General features: G+C 47.0%; 1 long non-coding RNA gene across 1 annotated transcript in view; it reads right to left on the bottom strand.

Moving 5' to 3' along the window:
- The window catches only part of LOC105516354, a 10,954-nt gene extending 3,119 nt beyond the window's left edge, over positions 1 to 7,835 (bottom strand). The window contains exon 1 of the long non-coding RNA XR_001002476.1: positions 7,393 to 7,835. This is a non-coding gene — a long non-coding RNA (uncharacterized LOC105516354). The remainder of the gene's footprint in view (positions 1 to 7,392) is intronic.
- Positions 7,836 to 7,881: the final 46 nt, after the last annotated feature.

The raw sequence follows: 7,881 nt of genomic DNA, 5'->3' as shown, positions 1-7,881 counted from the left end.
GACACGGGATTTCTCCATGTTGGTCAGGCTGGTCCTGAACTCCCGACCTCAGGTGATCCGCCCGCCTCAGCCTCCCAAAGTGCTGGGATTACAGGTGTGAGCCTCCGTGCCCAGTCCCAAGGGTACTGTTTTTAAAAGATGGCAACTTCTGACCAATCAGTCATCTGTAAGGAATAGGATTTCCTTCATCAATGCTTATCCCTCCTTCGCCTCAGTAACCAAGTGAGTTCAGTCACCAAAATCGTAATTCATGCCCCTAAGATGGTCCAGTTGACCGTTGTGCTTGTCAGTATTAATTATTTTTGCTCTATCTGTCCTGATGGTTTGATTTTTCTTTTTATTGAGTTATTATTTATATGCAGTGAGATGTACAGTCTTAAGTGTATAGTCAGTTTTGACTCATGCATATATTCTTGCAACCCATACCCCTTTTCATTTTTATGTTAAAAATCTTGGAGGCCAGGTGCAGTGGCTCAAGCCTGTAATCTTTGGGAGGCCGAGGTAGGAGGATCTTTTAAGCTCAGGAGTTTGAGAACAGCCTGGGCAACTGAGCAAGACCTCATCTCTACCACAAATAAAAAAAAAAAAAATTAGGCTGCGTGCAGTGGCTCACTCCTGTAATCCCAGCACTTTGGGAGGCCTAGATGGGCAGATAATGAAGTCAAGAGATCGAGACCATCCTGGCCAACATGGTGAAACCCTGTCTCTACTAAAAATAGAAAAATCAGTTGGGCATGGTGGCACGCGCCCATAGTCCCAGTTACTTGGGAGGCTAAGGCAGGAGAATTGCTTGAACCCAGGAGGCAGAGATTGCAGTGAGCCAAGATTGAGCCACTGCACTCCAGCCTGGCAACAGAGCGAGATTCTGTCTTAAAAAAAAAAAAAAAAAAAATTAGGTCCAGTCAACCGTTGTGCTTGTCAGTATTAATTATTTTTGCTCTATCTGTCCTGATGGTTTGATTTTTCTTTTTATTGAATTATTATTTATACACAGTGAGATGTACAGTCTTAAGTGTATAGTTTAGTTTTGATACAGGCTTTTTTTTTTTTTTCTGAGACGGAGTCTCATTCTGTCGCCCAGGCTGGAGTGCAGTGGCACAATCTCCGCTCACTGCAAGCTCTGCCTCCCAGGTTCACGCCATTCTCCTGCCTCAGCCTCCCAAGTAGCTGGGACTACAGGTGCCTGACACCATGTTTTTTTTTGTTGTTGTTGTTGCTGTTTTGTTTTTTTGTTTTGTTTTTGAGACTGAGTCTTGCTGTGTCACCCAGTCTGGAGTGCAATGGCACAATCTCCACTCACTGCAACCTCTGCTTCCTGGGTTCAAGTGATTCTCCTGACTCAGCCTCCCAAGTAGCTGGGACTATAGGCATGTGCCACCACACCCAGCTAATTTTCGTATTTTTAGTAGAGCCAGGATTTCACAATGTTGGCCAGGCTTGTCTCGAACTCCTAACTCAAGTGATCCACCCGCCTTGGCCTCCCAAAGTGCTGGGATTACAGGCATGGGCTGCTGCACCCAGTCCCAGGCATAAATTCTTGTAACTCATACAAACCCTTTTCATTTTTATTTTAAAAATCTTGGAGGCCAGACGCGGTGACTCACACCTGTAATCCCAGCACTTTGGGAGGCCAAAGTGGGAGGATTGCTTGAGCTCAGGCGTTTGAGACCAACCTGGGCAACTGAGTGAGACTTCATCTCCACTACAAATAAAAAAAATCAGGTGGGCATGGTGGCATGCGCCTGGAGTCCCAGCTGCTTGGGAGGCTGAGATGGGAGGAATGCTTGAGACTGGGAGGTCAAGTCTCCAGTGAGCTATGATGGCACCACTGCACTCCAGCCTGGGCAACTGAGTGAGACTTTGTCTTGAAAAAAAAAAAAATCTTGACATTCTCTCAGGTGATGGATATTTGGGTCCAAGGGCAGATTATTGGAAAAGAATCTTCTATGTAGTCCACTGACTATTACCCCCACCCTCTAAAATCTCATCCAATCCTTTCCTGAGTTTTGCAATCACACAGAGGACTTAAAACCATAAGAACATTTTGTAATCCCAGCTTTCTGAAACCCAACAGAGATATTGTCATCTGAAAACAAGGGGAGATTAAGTGCAAAATTTGATTCTGACAATAGCAGAAAGGAACAAGTTAGACAAAGAACGCCACAGAGAATTAATTCAAGCACCACCGTGTAAATGCTCCACAACCTTTTTCAAGACTCTAAACATGACATACAGTCTTGGTGAGGAAACAACAATTTTTAAAGGAGTTTGCTACAGGGACATGGCATCATCAAACTGAGGTCTGTTAAATGAGAGATCCAGGTACATTTTAGGAGTTTTGCTCTTAACCCTGCCTTACTCTTTCTGGATGGATTCTCTTAGAAATGAGGCATAAAGACAGCTAAACACACTGTTCTCTCTACACTGATGCAGTCCTCCCAAACCCACCTTTTCTATTTCACTGCCCTTGTATGCTGAGATGCCTTTCCTGTGCTGCAAAACAGCTCTTTTTCTGCCTAGTTTTCACCAGTGATTATACAGTCAAATAATATAACAACATGTAATTATTTAATAATTACAATTTGTGTAACACCTAAAGGCAAATAGAGGCTTATGTGAAAATGCTCTTTTTTGTGAGATGGAGTTTCACACTGTGGCCCCAGCTGGAGTGCAATGGCACGATCTCGGCTCACTGCAACCTCCGCCTCCCAGGTTCAAGTGATTCTCCTGCCTCAGCCTCCTGAGTAGCTGGAGTTACAGGCACCTGCCACCACACCCAGCTAATTTTCGTAGTTTTAGTAGAGATGGGATTTCACCATGTTTGCCAGGCTGGTCCCGAACTCTTGACCTCAGGTGATCCTCCCGCCTTGGCATCCCAAAGTGCTGGGATTACAGGCTTGAGCCACCGCGCCTGGTCGTGAAAGTGCTTTTAAAGCTGTAAAGGTATATACAATCCAAAAATACTCTTTTAAAATTGTTTTTACATGGCAGGATACTTGGAAGCAACTGGATTTCCATTGCATCTCACAATCAGTGAGGCAAGCCATTCTCATTTTCCACATTCAGGATTTTCCATGTCTTAATGATGGTATTTCTGGAATATTCCTGGTCTGACCCAGCCTCTGAAATTAGTCCTCATGACCTCCCCACCAGACTTAAAATCCATGAAGAAAGGTATGATATTCACTTATTTACTATTCTATTGCCGAGGCCTAGCCCTTGGTGGGCACTCAGTAATTTCTGTTAAGCGAATGAACCTCATTGGTCTTGCCTTCAGTCTCCTTCCAGCCTACCTGACAATGTATTTTTTGCATTGCATTTTTGAAGCATCATTTCAAAACCACAGTTCTGGGCTGGGCGCAGTGGCTCACACCTGTCATCCCAGCACTTTGGGAGGCCAAGGTGGGCGGATCACTTGAGGTCGGGAGTTTGAGACCAGCCTGGCCAAACTGGTGAAACACTGTCTCTACTAAAACTACAAAAAAAAAAAAAAATTAGCTGGGCATGGTGGTGGGCACCTGTAATACCAGCTACTCGGGAGGCTGAGGGAGGAGAATTGCTTGAACCTGGGAGGCGGAGGTTGCAGTAAGTCGAGATTGGATCACTTCACTCCAGACTAGGTGACAGAGCGAGACTCCATCTCAAAAACAAAAAGCAAAAACCAAAAAAACCACAGTTCTGCTTGCATTTTGCATTGCATTTTGAAGCATCATTTCAAAAACACAGTTCTGCTTGCATCCTACACAAACTCACAAAACCTTCAAGAATTCTCCATTGGCAATAAAATAAAGTACAAACTGCTGAATGTCACACTCGAGATCTTTCATGGTCTAGTTCCAAACCACCATTTTAGGCCCATTTCCCAGCCCTTATTCTCCCTCCCTGCCCGATCGCCAAATGATTCCCAAGCACGCCATGCAGGTTCACACTCCCAACCCTGACGTAATCTATGCCCCCTGCCTGGCATGACCTTCCTTTGGTCCTCTTTATTCATCTGATCAAATTTCACTTATTCTTCAAAAAGCAGCTCAAATGGGACCTCGTCTAATGCTTTCTCTAGCTCCCCTTAGGGTTCTCCCATATAATTTAGGTCACAATCCCCTTATTACACGTTTCCCAGTTTAGCTGGTTTTCTCCCCTGACTCTCTGCCTTTTGTTTTGTTTTGTTTTTGAGACAGGGTTTGGCTCTTTTGCTCAGGCTGCAGTGCAGTGGTGGGATCTTGGCTCACTGCAACCTCTGGCTCCCGGGCCCAAGCCATTTTCCCATCTCAGACTCCCAAGTAGCTGGGACTACAGGTTCATGCCAGCAAGCCCGGCTAATTTTTGTATATATTTCTTTGGTAGAGATGAGGTTGTACGCCGGGTGTGGTGGCTCACGCCTGTAATCCCAGCACTTTGGGAGGCTGAGGCGGGCGGATCATGAGGTCAGGAGATCGAGACCATCCTGGCTGACACAGTGAAACCCCGTCTCTACTAAAAATACAAAAAAATTAGCCAGGCAACGTGGCGGGCTGTAGTCCCAGCTACTTGGGAGGCTGAGGCAGGAGAATGGCATGAACCCATGAGGCGGAGCTTGCAGTGAGCCGAGATTGTGCCACTGCACTCCAGCCTGGGTGACAGAGCAAGACTCCATCTCAAAAAAAAGAGAGATGAGGTTGCACCACGTTGCCTAGGCTAGTCTTGAACTCTTAACATCAGGTGATTCCTCCCATCTTGGCCTCCCAAAGTGCTGGGGTTATAGGCATGAGCCATTGTGCCTGGCCCCAGTGGTGCTTTAATAATGCCAACTATCATATGCCACCCACTGCTGCAAACCCACCAGTGGCTTCCCTTCACACAAAGCCTTGACTTTTTTGGCCCCTGCTTTCCTCTCCAGTTTCATCTCTCCTACTTTCCCCCTCACTCACTCCAGCCTCCTTTATCTCCGCTTCTCCTGGAACATGCCAAGCTATTCCCTCCTCAGGACTTTTGAACAGCCTCCCCTCTGCCTGGAAAGCTCTTTTCCCAGATATATACATGACTTGCTCCTTTACTTCATTTGAGTTTCTACTCAGATATTCCCTCTGCAGAGAGGCCTTCCCTAATCACTCTCTAAAAGAGCACCCTCAGCCAGGCACAGTGGCTCATGCCTGTAATCCCAGCATTTTAGAAGGCCGAGGCGGGAAGATTGTTTGATGTCAGGAGTTCAAGACCAACCTGGCCAACATAGCAAGACCCTGTCTCTATGTAGAAATATTAAATAAAAATAACAATAAAAATAAAAAATATTAAATAAATATAAATAAATATTAACGGAGGGCACCCTCCATTAAGCCCTAATCTCTTACCTGCTTTATTTCTCCTCATGGCATGAAACACCAACAGTTTGTCACCATTACTTTTCCATGCATTTATGTATTTGTTTATTTGTTGCTGAGGATAGAGACCATTTTGTTTGCTATCATATCCCTGGTACCTAGAACACTGCCTGGCAGATAACAGGCACTCAATTATTTGTTGAATGAATGGATCAATCTTTGTATCCAAGATGACTACTGCAGTGTCTGGTTGTATACATGTTTGTCAAATAAGTGATCAAATTAATACGTTTTACAAATGAAATGGAATCCTGGCGTATGTCCAGGATTATCCGAGACCTGAGTGCCGGTGTTTCATCCATTTGCTTCATGGACATAATTTTTATTTATTTACTCCAGTAATCATAGGTAACATAATCAGATTCTTCAGTTTTTCAGAAACTAGTTGGTGATCGAGGTCTTGCCCAAAAATATTTAGGGCATTCCAGAAAGGTTACCAACAGTGGCACAGCAGGGATTTAGAATACCAGCAGTCCTCTGCCTCTCATTGGCTCCTGAGGGTTTCTGATAAGGTTCTTTATCTCCTGTGATTTCTATTGAATGTGCCTTTGTTTTTAAACCTGCCAAACACTGATTATTCTGAGGGCTGGAACAGGTAAGACATTGACTGACCTCAGAACTCAAAGGGTGGACTCATTACACCCTGCATATTCCAGCGGCCATTGCAGTGAGCCTTCAGGACTACAATGCCCCAGCCTGCTTCAGGATTTGGGCTTTAGGAACCTGAGTGGCTTTGATGTGGCTATTCAGTCCCTTAACGGTAGCTGATCTGGGGAACAATTTGCCACACTTTCTAGTTCACTTTAGCCTCTGGGCAGTTGCTTTCCCAGCCCATCCTATTTTCCTTAATTCCTTGCCTATGAGTAAGTAAAAGAAGCACACAGGGCCCAGCACAGTGGCTCACGCCTGTAATCCCAGCATTTTGGGAGGCCGAGGCGGGCAGATCATGAGGTCAGGAGATAGAGACCATCCTGGCTAACATGATGAGATCCTGTCTCTACTAAAAATAAAAAAAATTAGCTGGACGTGGTGGCGGGTGCCTGTAATCTCAGCTACTCGGGAGGCTGAGACAGGAGAATCGCTTGAACCCCAGGGGGGCAGAGGTTGCAGTGAGCAGAAATCGTGCCACTGCACTCCAGTCTGGGTGACAGAGCGAGTCTCTGTAAAGAAGCAGACAGTGCAGAGAAGGATGAACTCTTGGCATGAGTGAAGTGTAATATTGGCAATCTGTTTGTGTATCCTATTTTTTTTTTTTTTTTTTTGAGGCAGGGTCTCATTCTGTTGCCCAGGCTGGAGTGTAGTGACCCAATCTTGGCTCACTGCAACTTTGACCTCCCAGGCTCAAGTGATTCTCATGCCTACAAGTGGCTGGGATTACAGGCGCCCACTACCATGCCTGGCTAATTTTTGTATTTTTAATAGAGATGGGGTTTCACCATGTTGGCCAGGCTGGTCTTGAACTCCTGATCTCAAGTGATCTGCCGGTCCTGACCTCCCAAAGTGCTGGGATTACAGGTGTGAGCCACTGTGCCCAGCCTCGTGTATCCTTTTAATGAGGCTGAGCAGTGACCAGACTGTGGATGGCATTGGGGCCAGGGACCAGAACAGGGAGAGCCTGGGAGGAACCCCCCTAGCCCCCTGCAAATCTCAAGCACCGGATACTAAAGAAGAGTGGTAGATGGGGCCTCATGAGGTGCAGGGGGAAGGGAACTGGCTTAACTGGATGGTTCCCAGTGTCCAAGCACTGGGCTAGGCCTTTTGTGTGCATAGTATCATCTACTGTTACCAAGAAATTAGTTACAATTATCATCTGCATTTTACAGAAGAGGAGAACAAGACTCAGAGAGGTTGGTGACACCTGCCCAAGTTACCCAGATGGCAGGTGGCAGAGCTGGGATTTGAGATTCAAATCAGGCCTGGGAGGCTCTCTGCTGCCCACCAAGAGCAGGAATTTCGTAGCATCTAGAAAGGCATGAAGGTGAAAGAGGCGACAAGAGCTGGAGGGGCAGCAAATGGGTCCTACCTGAGACTTGACCATCATCAGGTGCTGCCCAGACCTGGCTTCTCTTCTATTCTGAGAACTGATATCCTGTGGCTGACTTACCAGGCTCGTCCTAGTCCCCTCGCACGATATTGGGAGTGGAGGCAGCCCTCCACGGAGGCGCTGAGAGCCTTTCCTCCCAGCGGTGTCCTGTCACTGCATTCCGGCCCCTGCGTTTGTAAGCAGTGGTGTCATAGAGCGCCTTCATCCTCCTCGGGTCTCCGGTTCTCCCTGGACCTCTGTGGTCCTCATTGCCAAAGTTGTACCCCCTGGGGAGTGCACCCTGCCTGCATTTCTGGAGGTTCGGGCGGTTCCGGGGCTCTGCAGGAGCCTCCAGGCGTGATAAAGAGCGCTGCTGGCACTCCCGGGGTCTCGGCCTCTTTGGGGCCCCTTGCCAAACCCCTTCCCTCCTCGCGCTCCCGCTCAGCGTTGCAGCGTCCCCTTCGCCGCCAGGGGCCGCCCGGAAGCGGGGCTCCCCAGGGC

Source organism: Colobus angolensis, unplaced genomic scaffold (assembly GCF_000951035.1).
Source record: "Colobus angolensis palliatus isolate OR3802 unplaced genomic scaffold, Cang.pa_1.0 Scaffold28, whole genome shotgun sequence".
Taxonomy (NCBI): domain Eukaryota; kingdom Metazoa; phylum Chordata; class Mammalia; order Primates; family Cercopithecidae; genus Colobus; species Colobus angolensis.
This window is presented reverse-complemented; position numbering and strand designations above follow the sequence as displayed.